At 37.0% G+C, this 25039-nt stretch overlaps 1 long non-coding RNA gene across 1 annotated transcript in view; it reads right to left on the bottom strand.

Moving 5' to 3' along the window:
• LOC128627062 (uncharacterized) overlaps window positions 1-9689 on the bottom strand; it is a 72303-nt gene extending 62614 nt beyond the window's left edge. Inside the window, exon 1 of the long non-coding RNA XR_008391140.1 lies at window positions 9618-9689. This is a non-coding gene — a long non-coding RNA (uncharacterized LOC128627062). The remainder of the gene's footprint in view (window positions 1-9617) is intronic.
• Between the last annotated feature and the right edge of the window lie 15350 nt (window positions 9690-25039).

Raw genomic sequence — 25039 nt, 5'->3', positions numbered from 1 at the left:
AATAAAGCCACAAACAGTGTGAAGTTCCGTGTGAAGATAAATAAAACTGGGATGTGGAGTTTCTGCACATTTAGCAACATCACCATAAACTACAGCCCCTTTGGTAAGAATGATGCTGCAAATTGTTCACGTATGCCAACTTTTAGTGACTGTGTAGATTGGTTGTAAGATGCCAACAAACGATGTGGTCTAATAATGAGATAAAAGCTTGCAGACAATTGTTTAACTAACTTGAACAGATTCAAGGTCATCCCTATGATAATGCCATTCTCACTCTTTTATATTATGGTCCATTTTCTTGAGTGGGAAAGTGGTAAGAAGGCCTAAAGTAACAAAGTATGTAGAATTCTTGATATATTCTTAAAAAAATGTGCCCATGTGCTGATTTTATGACAGCTGCCTTGTAGAAACAGACAGAAAAAAAAGTTCACATTTTATTTATGGAGGAACCAACAAGAGGAGTTTTTATACAACATGAGAACCAAATAGAACCCTAGCATAATAGGCAACCACACTTGGAAGGGGGACCTTAAGTGAGAGGAAGTACAGAGAAGAGTTCTCCTCTTTGCCCCTCTCTTGCTTCTCTTTAACAGCTACTCTGAGGTATTAATTTTGGATGAAATGTCCTCGTTGTGACAGTGCAAGTATGCAGTGGCAAATTCTGATTCAACACTAAACTCTGAGGCTGTGCATTCAAAGGAGATGTTACCTTAAGTAATTAGACACTGAAAGGAAGAAGGCCCGTATCTCAAGGAGAGGTATTTGTTATCACTGCTTGAAATCTTGGGGGCCAGTAGCCTATGACAAAAAGACAGAGTCTGAGTGCAGATAAAATATCTGTAGGGTGAACAGGCACCAGCCTGAATCCAGACAACCCCAGAGCTGCAGGTGAATATATCATGTGACCTGCATCTGCATTTTCTACAGGAAGGGAGGCTACCAGGGGCTGCAGTTCTTCATCTCTGTGCTGACAGTCAGCAGAATAGGTCTGTATTGAAAACTGTTTTCAATTTGAGCATTTAGGAACATTTTTCTTGTTTCCTCTTCCCCTTAGTAATTCTCCCAGCTGCCTGGAGCTTTTCCACATAGCCTTATTGCATTGCATGTCACGTTACAGAGACATGGGATTTTAAAAGTATAATTTAATAACAGCCTGGAACAGTAAAAGCTATTGCTCATCCCCTTTGTCCTTCTTGTTTTTATTAAATTTTTAGTTATTTAGAGTAAAAAGAAGTAGAATTGCTTTGGAAAACTAGAAACCTTGAACAAAGATAAGAATGGGCCCCAGTCTCAATGTTTCCCTCAGAATAGCTACCTGGACAGAAACCCTTTCTTCTTACATGTACACATGCATGTCTGTGTGTATATATACATTTGGCCCTTGAACAGCACAGCAGTTAGAAGCACTTACCCTCAGCACAGTTGAAAATCCATGTAGAAAATTTTGTGTACCCAAAACTTAACTACTGATAGCCTACTATTGACCTGAAGCCTTGCCAGTAACATAAACAGTTGATTGACACACATTTTGTATGTTACACTTATTATATACTGTAGTCTTACAATAAAGTAAGCTAGAGAAAATGTTATTAAGAAAATCATGAGAGAATACATTTACAGTGTTGCATGTGTTAATTTTTTAAAAACCTACGTAAAAGTCAAACCACGTAGTTCAAACCCAAACCTATGTTGTTCAAGGGTCAACTGCATTTGCATGTACTCACACACATGTAACTTTTGGAATACTTTGAACTTTGATAGACTTGTGTTTTCATTTTCACTAGTGCCCCAAATCAGCATGATGACACTGTCATTTGAACTAGGTCTCTCTGGCCCTAAACACCAAGCTCTTTTTTTTTTTTTTTTCAGTATACTACCTTCTCAGGGAAAAAGAAAAATCCCATAGGGGTTAGAACTTGGTGTCTGAGAAAATAGTAATGCTCCAGATGATTGGAAAAAAGCCACCTGTGCATGAATGAATGAGTGTTTGGTTGAGGGACAGCAAAGTCCTGAAACACTGACTGCTCCATACTGCTTGCCCATAGTGTTGCATGTTGAGAAGCTGAGAACATTCTACCCACCTGAGAAAAGATGCATTGTTTAGTCAGAAACAAATTATACCCTTATTAAAAGATTATCATTGACTTTTACTATGCATCTGATCTTTCTAGATCACAGATTTAGGAAAGAGGCAACATGCATTTCTCTTTTCCATGTTTATAAAACAGCCCTCTATCATGGAAGCCCTCAGGTACACTCTATATAAGAAATGAAGTAGGCTCTTAACTGTGGCTATTCTAAGTCCCATAACTAATGAGAGTTTGTAAATGCTAACCTCCATGCTTAAAAAAAAAGAATAAGAAAAGAGAGAGAAGGAAAGGAAAGAACACTATTTAAACATCACCACTGGCTTATTAAAGTTTGATAGATTCAAGAAAAAGAAGCCCTATTTATACATTTTGTTTTTAAAGTCAGAAGCATTTATAAAGCATTAGAGTCAAAGTTGCTTCAACATTCAAAAGTGCTTTTCCAAAGGAGGTCTTTATGAAGGTGCTAGTGCATGAGTAAATTAAGATTCTCCATCTATTATACAATTGCAAAAGGGGGAAAAAAGGAAAAAAATAAAGGCAAGCATTTAAACACAGCCCAGTGGGCTTCATTAGATAGCACTGCAGTTGTCAAGGATCTCTTGCTTATTGCTCTCTCTATTTGGGAGGGGTTCTGGTCTTTCATTTTGGTACTGCCAAATCTTGGGTAAGGCAACTGTCACCTAAAACAGTTCATTAGAACATGGTTTTCCTCCGTATATGGACAGTCAGAGTCATTCTAATTTAGGTATTTAAGAGATATTTTATGATCTATAGATTACTCTTTAATAAGTCAGAAACACAATGTTTTAATGACTCAACAACCCAAACCAGATAAAGATAGGGAAAGCCAATAGTTAGTGTATCTAGGCAATCGCATTTTACATGTGGGGACACTGAGGATGTGCAGAGCACTCAGGATAGTTGTTCCCACCGCACAGTATAAATGGAGCTGGAGTATGACCTCCTGTCCCCAGCCCTAGTACCTTGTGATCTTACACACTAAGTATGATTATTTGCAGAGCTGAAAAAAGGCCTTTTCAATCATAACGTTTAAGTTTATTTGATTCTATCCTTCTTATCCTTCTCCACACTCCCCTCAACTCCTCCCTCAGTAAAAGCCCGGGGAAAATAGATATCAGTTGATTCAATAAAAACTGTTTCTTCGCTAATATGAAAATTAAGAGAAAGCCATTTAAGAGTGAAGATTGATGCACCAAGATAATAGACATACAGGCAAAGGCACTTCTTAGAAGGTAGCATTTGGTGTACTATGATAATGTATGTAGCCTTTGTGTCTTCAGGAGGTCATCCCCTTTCCATTGTACTGCCCTTGTCATTAACGTAGCCATAAAAACAAGTGTGCTGCTCTTTTCTCCCCAATTGGTTTAAACTTTCTGTATAAGACTTGTTAGTGGTACTACTAGTACTCATTTTCCATCATAGTTTCAGATTAAATATTAATACAGTACATTAAATGAATACAGTAAATTAATATTTATAGTACAAGTACAAGGCATGGGTGTTTTGCATTGAGAACACTTACTGTATGAAAAAATTATGAGAAAGAACCAAAGAATGTATACATCAACATGGAAATGACCTTAACAAACCACATAATGTATTTGCTTTCAATTCCCTACTCTACAATTAAGGAGTTAGAGAGAAATAAGGTTGTGCTTTGGCTGAGGTTACACAAATGGTATGAATAAGAAATGACTATTGGACCAAATAATTCCTTAAGAATTGTCATTTTTCTTTCAAAACTCAGCCATTTTTTGTCTTCCAAGCACTATTACTGATCTGCACAGAATGAGCAGTAGCTCCTTCTTTGTTCTCTCACAGCCCTATGATTACTTCTATATGTGCACGAGGCATATGATATTGACAATTGGTATTCATGCATCTCTCTTACACTAAACTCTAAGATTTCAATGACAGGAACCAAGTTATAATGATCTTTATATCCACAGCACCTAGTTCAATGCCTGCAATGAAATTGATTTATGGTAAAAGTTGAATTAGCCAGGACCAATTTAAATAAGCCCACTTTCACAGTGAATTTATATATGATTTGATATATCCAAAAATATTTTCTAATAACTTTCAGGAATATGGTATGGAAAGTGACATATAGTGGTAATGTCTTTCTGTTAGAAACTAAAATTTGACAAGCTCGAGGTTCAAGACACTAATTTATTTTGTGCAAAATAAGCACTTTAATACTATGGCTTTACTTTCAATAGTTTTATAGGGAATGATATGACTGAGTATCAGTGATAAGCTTCCCTAAAACCAAGAAGATGATAAATGATAACAAATCCTTAGCAAGACATCCTGAGAATAGCCAATGGTTATGCATGTCATTTACCTTCCAATTTTCTTTACTTGTGCCAAAAATAACATGTTATTAAGACCAGTTGATTAACAGTACATATGTTAAGATGGTGTCTATAATTAATAGTCTTAAATCTCTGATTTTCTCTACATGTTCATCACGGGTTCCTAACACCCCTTGTTAGGGGAGCAACCTTTTCCCCTATACGAGTACCAGCATATTTCAGAGAAGAAAGAACTTATTCCCACTCCTCATGTCCTTTATTTTCTTTGAAAATCTACTCAGAGAGACCTGATGTAGCTGCCATAGACCACTTCTGCTCAAGTCGGCACCATATGTGTATAAATATGTCTGGACTTGTCTCAGGAAGGACAATTCACATCAATTATCTTTTCATATATTTTAATATTGATATGAAAAGTAACACATTTTATACTAGTCATAGTCAAAACAGCATGAATTATATTCCATCTTAAATGAAAATATCAAAGGATTCTGAGATAAAGTGAAAGTAGCTCTTTTACATTTCAGTGGACGAGACACAAGAATGAATGTGCTTCATGAAGGTAGAAGCATAAGCTGCTTGAGGGTGGAGGCCATTCCATCATTTGTACCTACTTTCTACAGCTCTGTACATAATATGGAGAGCATAGGTCCTTCAAAATAAGTACTTGCTGACTGATTAAATAGCATATTGGTTATTATATTCAGAAAGCTACAGTTCTCATTTATCTATTGATTTATCTTCATTTCCAGATTTGCTCTTGGGATGCATGCATAATCACACTCCCTTGTGTTCTCAGGTGGTCTTAAGTTGCCTGCCAAGTTGCTAGTCATACACTCTGAATGACATCACACATCCCCTCAATGTGAAGGCTCCAAGGGCTGAAGTGAAGCCTGGGAGAAAGCATGAATTTGCCAGTCAGATAGCCTTGAAAACTCTAAGGGTTGTGAACTCTAAAGGTGTTTCTAGAATGTTCCCACTGGGGCTTCAGAAATAGTGGAATTGACAGAAAACATGGGACTGAGAATTGGGAGCTCAGGATTTTATTTTTATATTCACTTTTTCATTATCATTACATTTAATTTAAGGACCTTGAATAAGACCTTATTTATCCCAGTTTATGATTTGGAGGATACATTTAACGAATCTTTCAATGTCCCTTCTCTGGCTCTACAGCACTTTCCTTGGGCCCCCTAAGGGTCTCTTCACTGTTCAGAGACTTATAACACCCATGATTCTCTCTCTTCATCTTTTAAATTTTATTTTCAAGACAGTGACTGTCAATAAATTTATATGTAACTATTAAGCTTTAACATTAGGGCATTTTAAAATAAGACAAAGGCGTTGAATTATAGGAATAAATAATAAGAAGAATGTTCAATAGTATTAGAGTCTTTCTAACCTTAGTTGACATGTCCCTGTTTTAAAAATAAAAACAATTCCTGCGCAAAGTGAGAAATTAAAAAAAAAATCAGAAGGCAAACTAGAACATATTTTTCCTTTCCAGTGGTCACTTTCCCTAGTGGGATTTGCTGTTAACCAATTTTATCTACACTCTCAGCAAAATATAATATGCTTTACACATAAACCAAAATGGCTAGATAGTTGGATGGGTAGACAAATGGAGAGTAGATAGAAACATATTTTGACAAAAGAGTTCAGTCTCATTTTATAATGAAGATTTTTCAAAATCATTTTATATATTTACCTCATTTTAAATAGGTTCAAATTAGTCAATTCTATGGATGTACAGTAATTTACCTAAGGACTCGCTAAGGTTTATTCAAGTTTTACTATTACATATATATGTATATATATTATATATATGTAAAATTATGTATCTATGTATATGTATATGAGGTCTGTTCAGAAAGTACTCTGACATGTAATATGAAAATTTATTGAAGAAGATATAAGAAACATTGTACACATGACGGTGAGGCCTCAGTCTCCTTCAAAGTAAGCACCTTGGGACCTCACTCAGTAAGCACCTTGGCACCTCACACAGTTCTCCCAGTTACCATAAGCTACCCTGTTGTATTTCCCAGAATCTCATCAATGGTGTGAAATCTCTTCCCTTTCAAAGGTGATTTTAGTTTTGAGAAAAGCCAGAAGTTGCCACACACCAAATGGGTGATAGGGGGGCTAAGTAACCTGGATGGTTTGATGTTTCACCAAAAATCTCTTCATGAAATATGATGCATGAGCCAGTGCACTGTCATAATGAAGCTGCCAATCACTAGCTGCCCATAGCTGCGGCCTTCTGAATCATCCAAATAGTTTCCATAGAGGGATGTTCAAGCTTAAGGCAAAATTTGTTGCAGCTTCCTTGCTCTACTTGCTCAGTCATTTTGAATGTGAGGGACACACAGTGCACATGCTCACTTAATGGTACTATCCCCACTGACTAGTACAGTGAAGTCATCATTGTTCACTCATGCACATTCCAGTCCACTCTCCTTGGCTGCCAGGTTACATTGATGTCATGTAAACCATTCTTGTTATATTAATAATGGCTGGACTTTTTTGGATAAACCTGTGTGTGTGTATACACATACATATATAATATATAAACACATGTAATTATATATTACATAATATATACATAAACATAAAATAATATACATAATTATATGTGTGTATATAAATAATAATGGGAATTGTTCAGTTAAAGGATATAAGTGCTAAAAAATTGATATTTTCAAGTAGAGCATTCGAATGTCTAAAGAAGTAGGACACTTTAGATTAATAAAGAAACTTTCACTGTAGCTTTTTCAGTGATCTCTGAGGTCCCAGAAAATGTGTTGAAGAGTCAACAGCAGGAGAAAATTCCCAGCATAGCTGTCTCCAGTATTGGAGAAAAGCATAGGCTCAGAGTCTAAAGATTCAGTCATAGTTTGGTGGCAAAAATTAAATAGGATTATACAGAATCTGGTTCAAAATGTCTAATTAGGGTTCATATGGAATATTTAGCAGAGAAGTCCAACCTCTCATGACTATGAAGCAGAGCATGGTCCTCCATCTATGCACGTATCACCTTCCCCATCTAAGCAGGCCTGCATTGCCTGCTGTGTGGGCAGTGAGGATGCCTGCCCAAATGAACTAAGGCTTCCAGCAGGTAAGCAGGTAGCATTTCTCATTCCAAAGTGAAATCTATGGAGTTGTCACACACTTGCTTTTTATTGTAAAAGGAGACAGGCTGTCCTCACTCTTCTCTTAGTAGCTTATTAGTGCAGCTCCAATGAGCTAACAGCAGCAGCCAAAATCTGATTAATAATGTATCCATCTGTACCTAAATCAAATGTGCCATGGTAAGGGAAAAGGGAAAGCACAGAGTACCTTAAATCAGAAGCACCAGCAGGAGCCAGACAGCTGAGCGGGGCCTGGGAGACAACACAGAGGTAAGAAGCAGAGCAGGGGTGTAGGAAATTGGGGGGAGAGAACCAATTTTTAAAACAACACAGTTATTTTGAAAGGCTGAAAGAAGGCTCAGGACTTTGGGAAATTGAAATCATAAATTACATTTATAAAAATTTGAGCCAAACAGTAATAGTTTGATGTATATATATAAAAGGAATATAGTGGTCAAATAAAGCAAAAGTCTTGGACATTTTTGGGGAAAATTCAAACAGAATCTCTGCATCTCCTGGAATTTTGCAATGTCTCTTTAGTCTCCCTTTTCGAGATAATGTGTCAGGTCTCTAACTGAGCATCAAGTATTCAGAGTACATATACTGAGTTTCTTCATCTGAACCTGTAAACTATGCAGAATGTCTCCAAAGCACTGCATTTTAGCCAAACTTCTACTTTCTACACACACACACACACACACACACACACACACACACACTCCAAAAAGGGTTTGGTTTGGGTTTGCATTTGGGTTCAGAAGTTGGAAATAGACATGTGAGAGCTGAGAGAATCTTATAGGTCAATTAGCCCAAAACTTCCATTAAGTACATGAGGAAACTAAGGCCTCAGAAGCAACTACTTTACCATGATATAATTAGGACTAGATCTTAGACCTCTTTGATTACCACCTGAGTCATCTTTCAGCATGCTGCTCTACCACTATTTCTACTCAGCATTTCTATTTTTGTTCATGAGAGAAAATCAGCCATCCAGTATTTCATTATTGCCTGGGGGAAAATGCATTTACATCTTTCTATAAGTGGATTAACATTCGGTAAAGAAAACAGTGAACCGAAATCTCTGATAATGGGATTTCTGTTAATCCACATACTTGGAGTCCATCACTGTTTCAGAAAATAGACTTTATTTGGTAAAAGGGGTATGTGTGTATGTTGGGAAGAGGGCCAGAATGAAAAGTGAAAGACATACTTTATTCTAATGTCAAATGTAAATTATTTTATATCAGTACCCATTTTAATTTTTTAGGATGAACTATGTGGGCATCTATATCTAGGCTTAACATATTCACATATAACAATGTATGAGGGGGGACACCCCAAGAAATGGAATCATCTTCTGGAGAGTAGGCCCCTAGTAGTGCAAGATTCTCTTGCTAGGTGAGTGGTCTAGGAATCCATCTGTATCAGTGTACCAGCTGGTATTGTTGTGAGAGGCTGCATCTGACTTCAGTGAATTTTGTTTAAAGACTCTTTCAAAGTGTTTGCTCATTTCATGATGGGTGATTTAGGAGAACACCTGCCCACACTGAACGTTCAGCAGTTTTTGACCAAAAATGGCATGACCCCCGTGCCCCAACCCCCCTACTAACCAGATCTTGCCCCAAGCAACTTTTCTTTTTTTGTTTCCCTGATAAAAAAACGTCCTCAAAAAGAAACATTTTGCTGATGTGGATGGAAGAGGTGAAACAAAGAATCTACAAAATCGCTAAAAATCATCTAAACTGACAATTCAAAAACTGTTTTGAACAGTGGAAAAAACATCTCAATAGGTGTATTGCATCAAATGGTGAGTACTTTGAGGGGACTAAAGTTTAAACATGTAAAATAAATACACAAATGTAATAAATAAACAACTTTTTTCAGTCCCCCTTGTATCTATATTTATGTGGTTTATTTTTTGTCTGCATCACACAGAAATAAAACCAAGAAGGCATAAAGCAAGTCTGTTGCTCATGTTTATATTAAGGCCATGCTCACTGCTATAACTGAAAAGTTTCTTTCTAGCTCACCTGGAGTCTAAAACCATTTAGACTTACCGCTTTCTTTTAAGTGGCGACCCCACCTCCTTCTTCACTGTAGTTCTACCAACTTCCATGTAGTTCCCAAGGTCACCACGGTAGGGGAAAGATCACAGCAAATCTCACAAGACAGGAGCAGAAGTAACACTTTTTCTTACATTCCATTGGCCAGTACTCAGTTGTATATCCATCGGTGACCAAAAAGAAGGCTGGGAAATGTAGTCCAGTTGGGCTCCCAGGAAGAGGACATGGGTTCAGGGATCAACTTGCGGCCTTTGCCACACTGCCCTGTAATCAGAGCCTAGAATAGCACTTAGTGCATAGCAGATGCTCAAAACATAGCTGTTGAATAACTTTTTGAATGAAAGAATAATTTATTGTTATAACTCTCTCACAATCCTATAGGATAAGTAATTAAGTGTGAACTACTTATTCAAATAGAAATAATAATTCATTATGATCCCATTTTTTAAGAGAATCTTATTACTCTTCAGCTCATTTGCCTTTTCTTTCCTCTCAGCAATGATCCTTAACTGAAAATAACTTGATTTTTATGAAAATCAGCTTTTGTGAAAGCATGGCTAATTAGAGCTGTCTGGTGCCCCTTTCCGCCAAGTTCTTATAAAAGACTTGACTATGTGGGAACTATATGATGAAAAATTTTCTTACCATCACGACACAAGATTACTTAACAATCTACACCCACAGAATCTAGATTATCTGCATTTCACATGTATAGGTTTGAGAATGACTGTTATTTTATAGTTAAAATATAAGCCAGGAGACATGCTGAACCTATTGAAAGTCAGATAAGAATCTATTCTAGAGCCTGGATATCCAGGTCAGACCATTGTACAAGCTCCTCTGATTGTTAACCAAACAAATTTGCAGGAGTTTTTTGTTTTATATTTCCACCTAGCTCTTTGACTACATGTCATACCCAGTTCTTTGCTTTTTCTCTTGAACTGTGCCAAGAGAACAGCAGGTACATGTCCTTGGGATAACAACCATGTGGTGTAACAGCTGCCTGGGGTCTGGCTCCCTGGCTCCCTGGCTCTCTGGCTCCCTAAATACCTTCCAGGCTTAAGAGTTGAATCTCAAGCTTTTGAAACACAGCCCTTTGCAAGTTTTCAATACTCCTTGCCCCTTGCCTTTGGTGAATCCTCTCTACCTCTGCTTCTAGTCAGCAACAGTCTAAGGTCAGCTGGCAGATTATACATTTTTTTTCTTCTCCCCCATAGGCAGTCAGAATAAGATAGACACAAACTATTGGTTTTGGGTAGTCACAGATTCATAGAATGGTAGAAAGCAGAAACTTAAGCAAGTGACTCTTTAAGCTTCTGCATTCTCTTCTTTTTTTAAGTATATTTTATTAGTTATGCTATTACAGTTACCCCAATTTTCCCACTTTGCCCCCCTCTACCCAGTACCCTCTTCTCTCTGGCATTCCCACCACCTTAGTTCATGTCCATGGGTTGTGTCTATAAGTTGTTCGGCTTCTCCATTTCCTAAACTGTTCTTAACATCCTCCTGCCTATTTTGTACCTAGCAATTATGCTTCTTACTCCCTGCACTTTTCCCCCTCTTTTCCTCCTTTCCTTCCTGCTGATGACCCTCCAGATGATCTTCATATCTATGATTCTGTTCCTGTTCTGGTCGTTTGCTTAGTTTGTTTTTATTTTTGTTTTTTTAAATTCAGTTGTTGATAGTTGTGAGTTTGCTGTCATTTTAATGTTCATAGTTTTGATCTTCTTTTTCTTTCATAAGTCCCTTTAACATTTCATATAATAAGGGCCTGATGGTGATGAACTTCCTTAACTTGACCTTGTCTGGGAAGCACTTTATCTGCCCTTCCATTCTAAATGATAGCTTTTCTGGTAGAGTAATCTTGTTTGTAGGTCCTTGCTTTTCATCACTTGAATAGTACTTGTATATGATGAGGAGATTTGTGACTTTCTGTTACATTACAATGGATGTAAAATGCCTGCTCTACCAATGTTTGTCTTCTTCCTTCATTCCACTCTACACTATTCCCTGACAGTTCCTTAATTTACTACCAAATGATGGAAATTTTAACCTCCTCCAATTATCAACATATGTTTACACTTGTATTATCCCATTCCAAAATGAATTTATTTTAACACAGAAGCCTTGTGACCATTTTGTCTATTCAGGCTTGCTTTTTAACCTACAAGAGCTATGATGTCCAGTTCTATAAGCTCTAGCTTCATGTTGTTCTTGGGCATTTGAAATGTGTCTATTACAAATAAAGATGTGCTCTAAATATAAAAAAGAATGTAGACTTGCTTGTGGTTTGTGTTGATCATATTTTTTAGATTTTAGAGAGAGGTAGGAAGGGAGAGCAATAGAAAGAAACATCAATTTGTCATTCCACTTGTTTATGCATTCATCAGTTGATTCTTGTATGTGCCCTAACCCGGAAAGAACCCATAACCTTGGAGTGTCAAGCAGTCTAACCAAATGAGCTACCTGGACAGAACTTGTGTTTGACTATAGCTTGCTGTGACAATCCTTTAGATACACTGGATTACATAAACTATATTAGTAAAATTAATGTCCCCCTGTTTGTTTTTTCTTTTTTTAAGACACGGCTACTATGAAATTTAAACTTAAGCATGGGACTTGCATTTGTGGCCTGCATTGTATTTCTACATCACTGTAGTAGAAATATCTCTGACTTAATGCCAAATTCTAAACTTCTCCTACATCAGGGTCCTCTACCCTCACCTCAGTTTCTCCTTATAACTCTCCCACTTTCAGGCAGATGTGTCCCTCTTTCTTATTTAGCATCAATAATAGTAAGACCCTTTTTTATTATATGTTATCGATGATGCTATTACAGTTTTCCTAATTCCCTTTATTCCCCCTCCACCCTGCACCCCCCAATCCTCCAGCATCCCCCTGCCCCTAGTTCATGTTCATGGGTTGTACATATAAGTGCTTTGAATTCTGTTTCCTACACCATTTCTGATTTTTCCCTGTCTATTTAATGCCTACTAATTATGCTTCTTCTTCACTGTACCTTTTCCCTCCTATTCCTACCCTTCCCTTCCCCAAGGAAAACCCTCCATGTGATGTCCTTTTCTCTGATTCTGTTCAAGGAATTAAAATGGCATTTTAATCTTTCTAAAAGTCATTTATCTTTATTGTGTATGAAAAACAAATGCGGTTAAACAACTTTACCCTAGCCACTTAGCTAGAAGAAAGAGCTTGACACTGGGCTCTTCTGACCTTTAAAAGTCTTATACATAGAAATTTTGGAACATCTCTGTTCCCTAGGCACAAAACCAAGGAAAAAAGACTTGGTTTTGGATTCAGATAACATAGAATCAAATTCTAATTCTTCATGAACTTCAATGTACAACTCTAAGCAAGTCAAGTCTCTTGAGCTCTCTGAGTTGGTTTTCTCAATAATAAGAATATGTGTGGATGCAAACATTGGATTCAAATCATGTAAAGTGTCTGACAATGAGTTTTTAATGAGTGAGGCAAATACTATTTCACATGACAAATTGCACTGTTAAGTTATACCCTGGGACTCCTGAGACTGAGACTAGGACCATGGGCTGGAGAAGATAGTGGGGACATGTAAATCCCACTGATGTTCTATAAATTGTCCCCTTTACCTCTTATGCTTTAATGTTGTCATTTCTATTTCCACTTGTATTTTATTATGGGTCTTATTTTCAAGAGATGCTTATTAAAAATACCCATAAAAGTTTGATGATGATACCAGGACATAAAGAATGTTAAAGGTATAATTCTAAAAGTTAAAAGGACACTCATAGCCCATATTTTAAAGGTTATATTTAATCACAAGAGGGAACTAGTTCGATGGTCTTTGACAAAATAAAAGACAGGCATTTCCAGATAACATGTTGATTATTCACATTCTTCATATTCAAAAACAGGAATAAATTGAGCTTCTCCTAAAGTATTATGGCTATAGTTCAGAAAACAGCATAACTTCTGAAACGTAGGAAAAAAGCTTTTTTTATTGTGTGAAGTGTAGAAATAAAAATGTGAGAAAGGTTTTATGTTTTAAAGTAACTTAGGCACCATTTACCAAGTTATGGAATCATTGACTTTAAATATAACATTCTACATTTCAAGATGTCTGCACATATTAATATTCTTGCTGACCATCAGATGAGAAAAGTAGACATGATAGAAACTAAGACAGGATTCTTGTGTGTCTCAAATGGGTGAGAGAAACCTTACACCTGCTTCTGAGATTCTGGATTTATTGTTGCCCATTGAGTTCGGGGCCACAGCCTCCGTGAAAGAGGGGCTACAATGGATTTGTGAATTGTGAACACAAGAAGTCCAGGTTCTTTTGGGTCCTTTCCATTCACCTCAATATTTTGACATTCAGTGTACTTTCCTGCCATGATTAACTGAGCCAAAGTAGCCCATTATACAAGATAAAGAGACTAGAAGGTCAATAATGACAAATCTCTACATTTGCAACTAATGTAATCCTGCCGAGATAAAATAGACTTGTGACCCAAAGAAGCCAACTTCAATTGTGTCTCAATCATGAGAGTCTAGAGGTGGCACTGTGCTTGAAATGATGTTTTTAAAAATTGCTGCCAAAGGCCTTTATTGGCCACTAGTATTACCTCATTAGTACACTGGGGATAGTCAATAGATTATAGAACAAACAGCACCTACCTGAATACTAAATAAATCTTGTAAACAACAGCTTGTGTAGACACTTACTGATATTTGAACTACTGTCCTTTCTCCACAAAATAAACTACTGGGATGTGACCTATTCATGAAGCTTGCTACTCCCCTGCCACACACTTAATAGCATTCACCTCCCTCCCGATGTGCTCCCTTTAAACGTATCTCTTTTACAGAGGATGTAATTATTTTTGCATGTATTTGTTTCTCCAAATAAAGCATGGAGACTTCAAGAGCATAATTTCTTCACTTGTCTTTGTATGCCTTGTGCCGCACATAGTGAGCGCCTAGAGTGGGACAATATGCCCACCGTTTTGAACGGGTGTGTGCTTGTTTTGAGAGCCAGGGTGGATATGACCGAGTTAATCAATTGATAAACTGATCATATTCCTCCCAAGGAATTTTTATAAAGGACCCATGGACAAGGACAATGGTGAGGGGTGGGGACTGAATGTGGGTGAGGAGTGGGCAGGGCATGGGAGAGTAATGGGGGGGAAACGGGGACAATTGTAACTTAACAACAATAAAAAATTAAAGGTATATATTCATGGAAAGGTGTACGCGAACTTAAGAAATTTCAGGTTGTCTTTAGTTTCCTTTGCAGAAAGGTACTTGGTGAGAGAGGAGCACATTGTCCAGTTAATAATTTTTCCTTCAGTTTGCATTAAGTAGAACAGCCATTTTGACCTCATTTTAATAGAGCTGTAGACAGCCTCCTTTCAGGGGTCTTTATTAGGATCTTTTGAGAAAATTGATACGCTTTCAATTGCAGAATTCAGAGTACAGGAATTTTAAGTGATTCACCAGTTTAGCTATTGCTACGTATACTTATTTTTCAGTTTTTCCGCTGCTGCTGCTTTTGGTGACCATTAAAATGTTAAATTCCAGTGGGGTTTTTTTGTGTGTGTGTGTTTCTTCTCTCTAAGTCCTTATCATTTTATCACTTTAAGTTCCTATAGGTAGGGCTTAATGGTTGCCATCTATGTGACAGATTTTTTTCAGAAAAAAAGGGAAGAACTCTGTAATCCTCCTTTTATATTCCCAAGTAGCTCATTAATGTTTAATATTGTAAAACTATAGAGTCATTTCTTTGGCTTGAGATTTGGGCCCTTATTAAAAGATAATACTTTATAATAGATACAACATATTCCTTCCTTCAACCTATATGATCCAATGTGCCACTTTGTAACATTTATTATATTCATTTTCTACTAATTAGTATGTTTATCATATGTTCCCTACTAGATTATAAGTGTATTAAATTCAGGGTTGTCTCTTCTTTATCTTTCTATGTCCTACTTTTCTCAGCTACATATTTTCAGATAGATAAAATGTTGGTAAGAGATGACATGCATAAACCCACTATCAGGTCACAGTAAATAACCAATTATTTAGCCTGAAATAAGAATTCCACAAAGTAGGAAAAATTGAAGCCTACTGAGCATACCTTTACCCTAACAGGTGACACCTGCAGCTGCTGGTGCCACCTGCTTCACAAGTTCCTAATGGATCTGAGCCCCTTTTGCCTTGCCATATAAAATCTTCCCTTCTTGGGACTTACATAACAATGACCTAGAACTGAAGCAAATTATCTTTTTTACTTAAGGCTCCTACTGATGAAAGTGGCTTTTTTTCCCAGCAAAAATCACTGTTGTTTAATGAAGAATAAGACCCTGAGATTCTGCTAACATTTGGTGTATGAAGATTGTATTTTTTTTTAATGCAAGACTGGACATTCCCATTTCTTACATCATAGAAGTAGGAGTATAGCCATATTCTATTGTGGGAGGAGAGGGGTATTGATGCCCGGGTATCCTAATCTCTGCATACATGTCTGCTTCCAGCTCCACAACCTCTCAGAAAACCCATTTCCCTGCATCAGCACAATCCCTTGTACATAGTTGTCATTCCATAAAAAAATCATTGATTGCATGTACACACAAGGGATTGAGAAAGAAGAAAGGAAATTATTCTATGGAGTCAATGTTCTTATCCAGATAGAAAAGAAAACAAGTAAACAACAGCAAGGTCAAGTAAAATGCTTATGATCACACAGTTAATAAATGAAAGAACCAGGTTCTTCCAACCCAGTGTGGTCTAGCTGCAAAGCCTGAGAATTTTCAACACATGCTGTGTTTTCATCAGTCATATGTCTAAAAAAGGAAATACTCTATTCAGAGCTTTTCATATTTAAAAAAAACATTATCTATATACTTTTCTTTCTACACTCTATATTTAGTGCGACTCTTTCTTTCCCATTTGGTTGATTTTCTTTTCTTTAATCCTGCCCCCCTCCACATTTTTATTCCTCCTATTCACTCATCTCTCCCTTCTTCCTCATTCTTTGTCTCTTTTCCACTCTGTCTTTTCCAATTCCATTAATGAAAGTAGATAATAACTTGTGAATTCAAGTGGAACTTCATTTCTGAAACTGCACACTCATGCTGGAACCCATTAAGCTCAATAGCGAGAAATGAGAGAAATCATAATTATCAGGCCACTAAAATACATGAAACATAAAATTTGTCAGGGAAAGTAATTGAAATTATTGGAGCAGTTGGGCCTGGTGCTGAGCAGACCCTCAGTGATAATGGAAAGGTTACGGGTGATGTTTAGCAATGCTGATGAGGTCCAAGGTGACTCCGCACCACTACAGTCAGCAAATTTATGCTCAGTATATTATTTAGCTAATCCGTCTCTGATAGTTGGGAGAACAGTGGGGTTTGAGAAACCCTTTCAACTGTCCAGCAAAACAAATGCAGAGGACTTGCCTCTTTAATGTTTTTTTTTCTTACTTATCTCATCCTGTTTTCTCTCTCTCTCTCCCCTCCTCTTCCTCTCTCCCTGGGCTTCTTCATCGTCTCATTTCACTCTTTCTATTATTCTTTTTACCTTTACAGCTTTTCTCTATCCTTTCCCATTTATTCTGAGTGCTTTAAAAAATTTCCCTCTAATCGTTTGACAGTTTGTCTGACTGGAGTTTAAAGTGTGTTTTTCACCAATGGTGACTCTGTAACCCCAGGACCACAATCTGTCTTCCCTCAATCAAGGCTGACTGCCACTAAGATTAAACCACAGTCCAAATCTGCACAGATATTCCCGCCAGTATCATTACCAAACAAATGTCATTACTATGCTTGTTCGTCTGATGTCATCTGAGCAGATATGAATATGCCAGGAAGAGAAACAAAATGATTATCATACTGCCAACCTTAAAATTCTGAATGCATCTCTGACCTCAGCAACTTAAGAATTTTAAATAGACAAGGCCACTTATACACTGTGCTTATGAAATAATGGCTGAGACATAGAAAATAATACCCAGGAGAAGATACCAGTTCATATGAGGCCATGATATTAGGACATTTTTGACAAAGATACTTGAGTCATCCTGGAAAAATTTTAAGAAATCACCACAGCTTGTTAGAGTTATAGACAGAATAAATATATAGATATCTGACATTAATTAATGGTTGCCTTGTACCTTGATATCTCTTTCATATTATAGTCATGGAAATTTATATTTATATTATATTTCACTACTTTCAAAAATTTGTTTGATTCCCACATGTGAAAAAATAGATGGTTTTAATACTACCATCATATGGTAAGAAACAGGCTCTGAAAAATTAAATGAGACACACACTGTCACTTGACTAGGGAGAGGCAAATAGGTGTCTCCTATCCTTTTATTCTGTGTTCTTCCACAGTGCCTATGTCCAACGCTACTATTAGAAAATGTATGAGTTGGGTCTGAATGGTATCTTAGTTCTTCAACAGTTCAGTGACCTCATCTGGAGAAGTTCTATATTGTTTTCTGTATCTCAGTATGTGGCTGACCAAAACATAACTATTCTGTGTCAATGCTGACAACTTACCTGTGCCTTATCTTTCTCAGACCTATGAATTCTAGGTCTAATAGCTCCCACTAAGTGGTGGTTTAGTCTCTGCTTAAACATGTCACAAATGAGTGGCTTCTGATTTTGTCTTCTGCTGAGTAGCTCTAATTGTTAAATAGTTACTTTTTTTTTTTCCTGGTGAGCCAAAAGCCATTGCCATTTAGCAGGATTCCAGCTTCTTGAACACTCAGAACAAATCATAGGGACAATTATTAAATTCAAATGCATGCCAGCTTTTAGCTGGGATGCTGGAGATAATCTCTTTCTTCTTCTACAGCTATAGCCCAGGAAGGCTCCTGGTCCTAATAGGTTAAAGGTTGGACTCTGATGTCAGACCATCTGGTTTGAAACTTGGCTCCACCCTGCTCTGCCCAAGGTTACTCAGGTTATCTAACTTCTGTGTGCCTCACATTTTCCATGTGCAGATGAAGAGAGCAACAGTAACACCACCTGGGGGTTGGACAGGATTAAATTACACGATACATATGAAAAACTAGAATTTATTAAGCAATAAATTAAGATTACTTGTTATTGTGGTGATGAGAGTAGTTCAAGATATCCAGACCCCTTTCATGTGCCTCATAGAGTTCTCTTCTCTAGATTAAAACCCTAGGCAGATTATTCATTAGGCAGATTATTCATTTATTTATTTATTCATCCCAAACTGACTGGATGGTTACTAAAGGGGAGGTGTGTAATTAGCCCTAGAGATGAGACAGTAAATAAACAACCCCAGATGTAAAAATCACTGTTCCATAGACACAAATATTCACGGAGATAACTTAATACAGAGAGATAAGGGCTATGGTTTGCATATGTACAAAATGGGAACAGAACAAGACACTGCATCTTTCCTGGTTGAAGCTGACTGGGTCATGGGGGAATATTTAGACTTTCCAGAGGGGAAGCCATAAAACAAGCTTTGAAGAACGAGTTAGAACTAGATGGGAGAGAATGAGGAAAGGAGAATGGCATTTCAAACAGTAGAATTCCCGTGTACAAAGTCATGGAGGCAGGAGGCACTAAATGTGCACTCTAGGTGGTTTAATGTGGATGGAGTATAAGATGCCTGTTGGACTGAGAGAGAGCCAGGCTCTTACGGCCTGTTTAAAAAAAAATGAATGTTGACTTTTATGTTGATCTCTTCTTGGCAGCCTCATTATACTCAAACTAAATTCTAAAGTCTTCTTTTACACATGCTATGTTGAAGAGAGTTTGTTAGAACAAGAAATTTAAACTCAGGGCTTTCCAAGGCCCCAGCATACAGGCTTAATCAGTAGCAATGCCAGGAAGAAACCCAGGGTCCACAGGAAGTCACCAATCACCAGAGGGGAGCGATGGGCATTATTTTGATTTCTTTTGTACAGTAGATTCTTATATGTGAAGTTCTGGAAAGTAATCATGTAAAAGTGAAAGTTTTAAAGATTTTCTAATAATAACAATAATAAAAGAGAGAGAGAGATTCTGAAAAGCCTGGTGATTCATATCTTGGAGATTCTTAGGAAGAAGTGGTCAGTTATGATAAACTTCACTAAAGTTCTTTTATCACCTTCTGGATTCATGATAGCTGTTATAAAACTATTAGGATAAATATTACTTTGCTCAGTATCACTTAAAAATAATTTGTGATCCCTTTTCTAGCATGTTCTCTAATTTTGTGTCAATCATTGTATTCAGAAAAATATTTTTATTATTCTGTTGAAAAAAAGAAATGATGTCTGTAACATTAATGGTTAACCACTAAATACTATGTCACTGAAAAATGGGTCATAGGAATAAGAACAGACAGGATATATAAATCTTTTAGATTCTCTGTAGCACATACATACAAACATCACATGCCATGGGGGAAAATAATGATTCTAACTCCAGGCATTGAATTGTCTGTCAACTGAATTGGGTCCCAGCACTTCCAAATTGCCAGGATGGTATTATATCAAACCTGAAACAATCTAATGAAAGTATTTGCTGAGAAGTTGTTGTTTAAAAAGGGTTTCTCACCCTGAATGGTGTAGGTGAGTGTTTTGAGTGTGGGCTTGTGAACCGAAGGATAGCAGTTTGATTCCCAGTCAGGGCACATGCTTGGGTTACAGGCCAGTTCCCCACAGGGGACGCACGAGAGGTAACCATACATTGATGTTTCTCTCCCTCTCTCCTTCCCTTCCCCTCTAAAGATAAATAAATAAAATCATTAAAAAAATAAAAGAGGTATATCATGTTAGTTTACTGTTGCTGTAGTAAACTGCATCCTGCCAGTGCAGTGAGGACAAGTGTCCAGAATCATCATCACTAGAGCGAACGACCAGAATTTGGTGCTACACTTGGTATTGCCAGAGTCTTTTTTACATATAAAAATATTTGTGTAAACAATTTCTAGTGCATGGTACCAAATGGTATAAATACCTTCCTCTAGAAACTTTAGTTACAAAGGACCCTTTTTGTTGTCCTGAGTCATATAAGAAGAAAACTTACAGTTTTGTACTGTAGCATAACTAGAAGAAACCTAGAATTAAGGGAGTGTAACTTTGCTCCCTGTCTCATTTTGTGCCATGAGGAAGGTACTGATCTTTACTGGAAAGTGGGAAAATATCTTTGGAACATTTATTTATACCCCTTTATTCAATAGATGAGGAATCCATGCCCCAATGACTATCACCTAATATGCCCAATGTTTCATAATTAATCAATGACAAAATTAAGACTTGAACTCAGGTCTTCATATGTATGATACATGCACTTTCCACTTCAACATTTGTTTTTCTGGCCTTTGCTACTGCTTCCTAAACTGTCTTTCTTTAAGAAACTTTGTAGGATTTAACATTTAGTTTCAAGTGTGCTATTGTCTATTCTATCCAGCAGAATAGAAACAATAATAAAATATCTCTGTGCATCTATTTCACTTAAAAATACCACTATAAGGACTTTTGGCCAAGATGGAGGTGTAGGTAGAAACACTGCACCTCCTCACACAACCAAATTTAAGGACAACAAAGATTTAGAAACAAACAAACAAAAAAAACAGAACAGACAGAAAAGTAAGCTGTACAGAAGTTCAACAATGAACCATTCATCCAGACCATGTCACAACCCAGAGACTGGGTTGCCCCACCCTGGTGAACACCTAAGGCTCTGCCACTCATACCTAACAGGTGTAACCAAACCAAAAAATTATGCCTCAAACAGAAGAAAAAATCAAAGCCCCAGAGCCAATACTTTTAAGTGACCAAGAGATAGCCTATCAGATGCACAGTTCGAAATACTGGTGATGAGGATGTGCACAGAACTGGTTGATTTTGGTCACAAATTAGATGAAAATATGAAGGCTACACTAAGTGAAATGAAGGAAAATGCACAGGGAACCAATAGTGATGGAAAGGAAACTGGGACTCAAATCAATGGAGTGGACCAGAAGGGAGAAAGAAACAAGCAAACAGAAAAAAAAAATGAAAAAAGAAGAATTCAAAAAAATGAAGAGAGGCTTAGGAACCTCCAGGACATCTTTAAACGCTCCAACATCCAAATTATAGGGGTACCAGAAGGGGAAGAGGAAGAGCAACAAGTGGAGAACTTATTTGAACAAATAATAAAGGAAAACTTCCCCAATCTGACAAAGGAAATAGACTTCCAGGAAATCCAGGAAGCATAGAGTCCCAAAGAAGTTGGACCCGAGGAGGAACACACCAAAGCACATCATAACTACATTACCCAAGATTAAAATGAAGGAGAGAATCCTAGAAGCAGCAAGAGAAAAGGAGACAGTTATGTACAAAGGAGTTCCCATCAGACTGTCAGCGGATTTCTCAAAAGAGACCTTACAGGCAAGGAGTGGCTGGAAAGAAGTATTCCAAGTCATAAAATGCAAGGACCTACATCCAAGATTGCTCTATCCAGCAAAGCTTTCATTTAGAATGGAAGGGCAGTTAAAGCGCTTCTCAGATAAGGTCAAGTTCAAGGAGTTCATCATCACCAAGCCCTTTTTTTTTATAAAATGTTAAAGGGACTTATCTAAAAAAAAAGAAGATAAAAAATATGAACAGTGAAAGGACAGCAAACTCACAGTTATTAACAACCACACCTAAAACAAAAGCAAACTAAGAGGACAGCTAGATCAGGAGCCGAGCCACAAAAATGAAGATCACATGGAGGGTTAGCAACAGGGGAGTGAGAGGAGCAGAGAAGGGGAGAAGGTACAGAGAATAAGTAGCATAGACAGTGGGGAGAAAAATAAACAGGGGGAGGGAAAGAGTAGTGTGGGAAATGTAGAAGCTAAAGAACTTATGACACATGGACATGAACTAAAGGAGGAGAATGGGGGGGAGGGGAATGAAGGAGGGAAATGCAACAATTGTAATGGCATAGTCAATAAAATATATATTTTTTAAAATACTTCTATAAATAATGTGAATCCAATTGTTCTGAGTTTAGTAATGCAAAATTTCTATTTGTTAGTGCTTCCACACTAAGAACACCATATAATTGTGGAAAATAGGCACTTTCAACAGAATTTCAAAATCTGATGATGCTTAGTAACTATGTTAATTAGCAGGAAAACATATCTTCGAGTCATTTCTCTGAGTGCTAAAAGCTCTTTTATATTTGATGCTACTGGCAAAAAAATTCCTGGACAGAGCAGCTTGAAGAATTTGAGGAACAATGAAATTTCACAGGAAGAGAGGTTAGAGCTGGGAGGGAGCACACCAGAGAACTAACTGCTAAGAGAGCTGCCTATATGTACAGGCTGTGGTAATTCATAGAGATACCATTTAGCAAAATAGAATCAACAATTCACTATGTTCCTAGAATAGGGGAGGAAGATGGCTTTTTATGGCTCTGGAGATTATCTGAAAGGCACAACTTTGGATCCACCATGGGAGTGGCAGAGAGATGGGGACCACTTAAGCTTTATAATTCAAACAAAAAGTATTATTCTATCCTCCCCCGGGGCTTCCCAGGTTTGGCAAAGGACACTATTGTTGTTTTTTTTTTAAGTTTCATTGAAACTTGATTGAACTACGACAACCTGCACTTATTTAAAGTCTACAATTTGATAACTTTTGACATGTATACACACCTGAAACACCTAGTACTAATCAAGTTAATGAATGTCACCCCCAGCTCTTTTCTGATGCCTCTTTTTATTTTCCCTCTCTTGCCACTGTTTGGTCTCTCCTGTCTTCAGGCAACCACTGATATGTCCCTACAGAGTACTTTGATTTTCTAGAAATTTATTCCAATGCAATCATATAGTATGTACTCTTTTTTGTCTGGATTTTTTTTTTTACTCATTATAACTACTTTGAGATTTATCCATGTTTGTGCATATATCACAAGTCTGTTCCTTTATTGCTGAGGACTATTCTACTGTGTAGGATACACTACATATTGTTTATCTACTCATCTATTGATAGATATTTGGATTGTTTCCAGTTTGACACTATTACAAAAAAGTTTATGTGAATAGTCATCTACATGAATTAGCTATTTTATTCTCTTTGAAATATTCCTGAGAAAAATGAATGGATCAGCCCTGGCTGGTGTGGCTCAGTGCATTGAGTGGCTCAGTGCCTGTGAACCAAAAGGTTGCTGGTTCGATTTCCAGTCAGGACACATGCCTGGGTTGCAAGCTGTGTCCCTGTAGAGGGCGTGTGAGAGGCAACCACACACTGATGTTTTTCTCCCTCTGTTTCTCCCTCCCTTCCCCTCTCTCTAAAAATAAATAATCTTTAAAAATTTAAAAATGGGTCATATAGTAGGTTTCTGTTCTACTTTAGACTTTTTTTGTCATCAGGACAAGAATCAGCAAGTTTAGCTGAAATAACACTTGTCAGCAAGATTTATAGGAAGATGGTTTGACTCAAAATTGGGGTACTCAGAGTCTTTTGTTCTTAGATTTACGTTTTATTTAATTACAACTCCCATAAAATTGGGGGAAAAGGATTCATGGGATTCCTTACAATCTGGGAAGCACATTTATGAACAAATAATTGAAAAACAAAACAATATCAGAAAGGTGGTTCTGGCTATCTTGAGGATTCTTCATGGACTTTCTTGGGCTTTAGGAAGCAGCCTGCAGAGACTGCAACTCACTCCCACAAAGGATGGGTGAGCTTCCAGAATAAGTGACTTACAACTGGATAGTTTTCCAGGAGTATAAAAACAGCCACTAATTTTAAAGTACATGAGTGTATGTATGTTAGGCTTACTCATATATTTCACATACTTTTTCACATACTTCACATATCTAATGTGAAATATTAGCATTTTTTATATCCTAATTCACATAAAGCTTTTCACATAATTTTTTCTCACTTGATTCTTACAGTATCTCTGTCAAAGACTCGGAAAAATTCAAATTTCCCTATTTTACAGTTGTAGAAAGTGGAGATCAGTAATGTTTAGAAGACAGCATGGTATCATAGACAAAATTCCAAAACTGGGCATCAGGAGAGTGGGGTTGTTGCCATATCTCTGTCAGTCGATTTCCATGGACAAATCTTTTTAAAACTTTTAGGCCTCAGTCTTCATCTTGATAAGGTAAAACATTTGGTTGGTATCAGACTTCTCAAGTTGTGTTCTTAGAAATACAAGCTTTTCAAGGTTTTTAATAATATTTATATATGTATATAGCTGTGGAAAATGGAGAATTTACTTACCTTCTGGAGAATCGCAACATAAGTACCATATTAAAAATTCTTAGAATTCTTGTATTTAAAGAGCCCCTTTTAACTCTGGATAACTTAACATATCCTGAGGTTATTTGCCCCATAACCTTTTGCATATTAAACTTCTAATAACCAACATATCATGTGATTTTTATTCTAAAAAACACAA

The sequence above is a fragment of the Artibeus jamaicensis genome, unplaced genomic scaffold (assembly GCF_021234435.1).
Source record: "Artibeus jamaicensis isolate MK-2021 breed Jamaican fruit bat unplaced genomic scaffold, CSHL_Jam_final contig_3126, whole genome shotgun sequence".
NCBI lineage: Eukaryota > Metazoa > Chordata > Mammalia > Chiroptera > Phyllostomidae > Artibeus > Artibeus jamaicensis.
The sequence above is the reverse complement of the archived record's forward strand: the minus strand, read 5'-3'. Positions and strand labels throughout refer to the sequence as shown.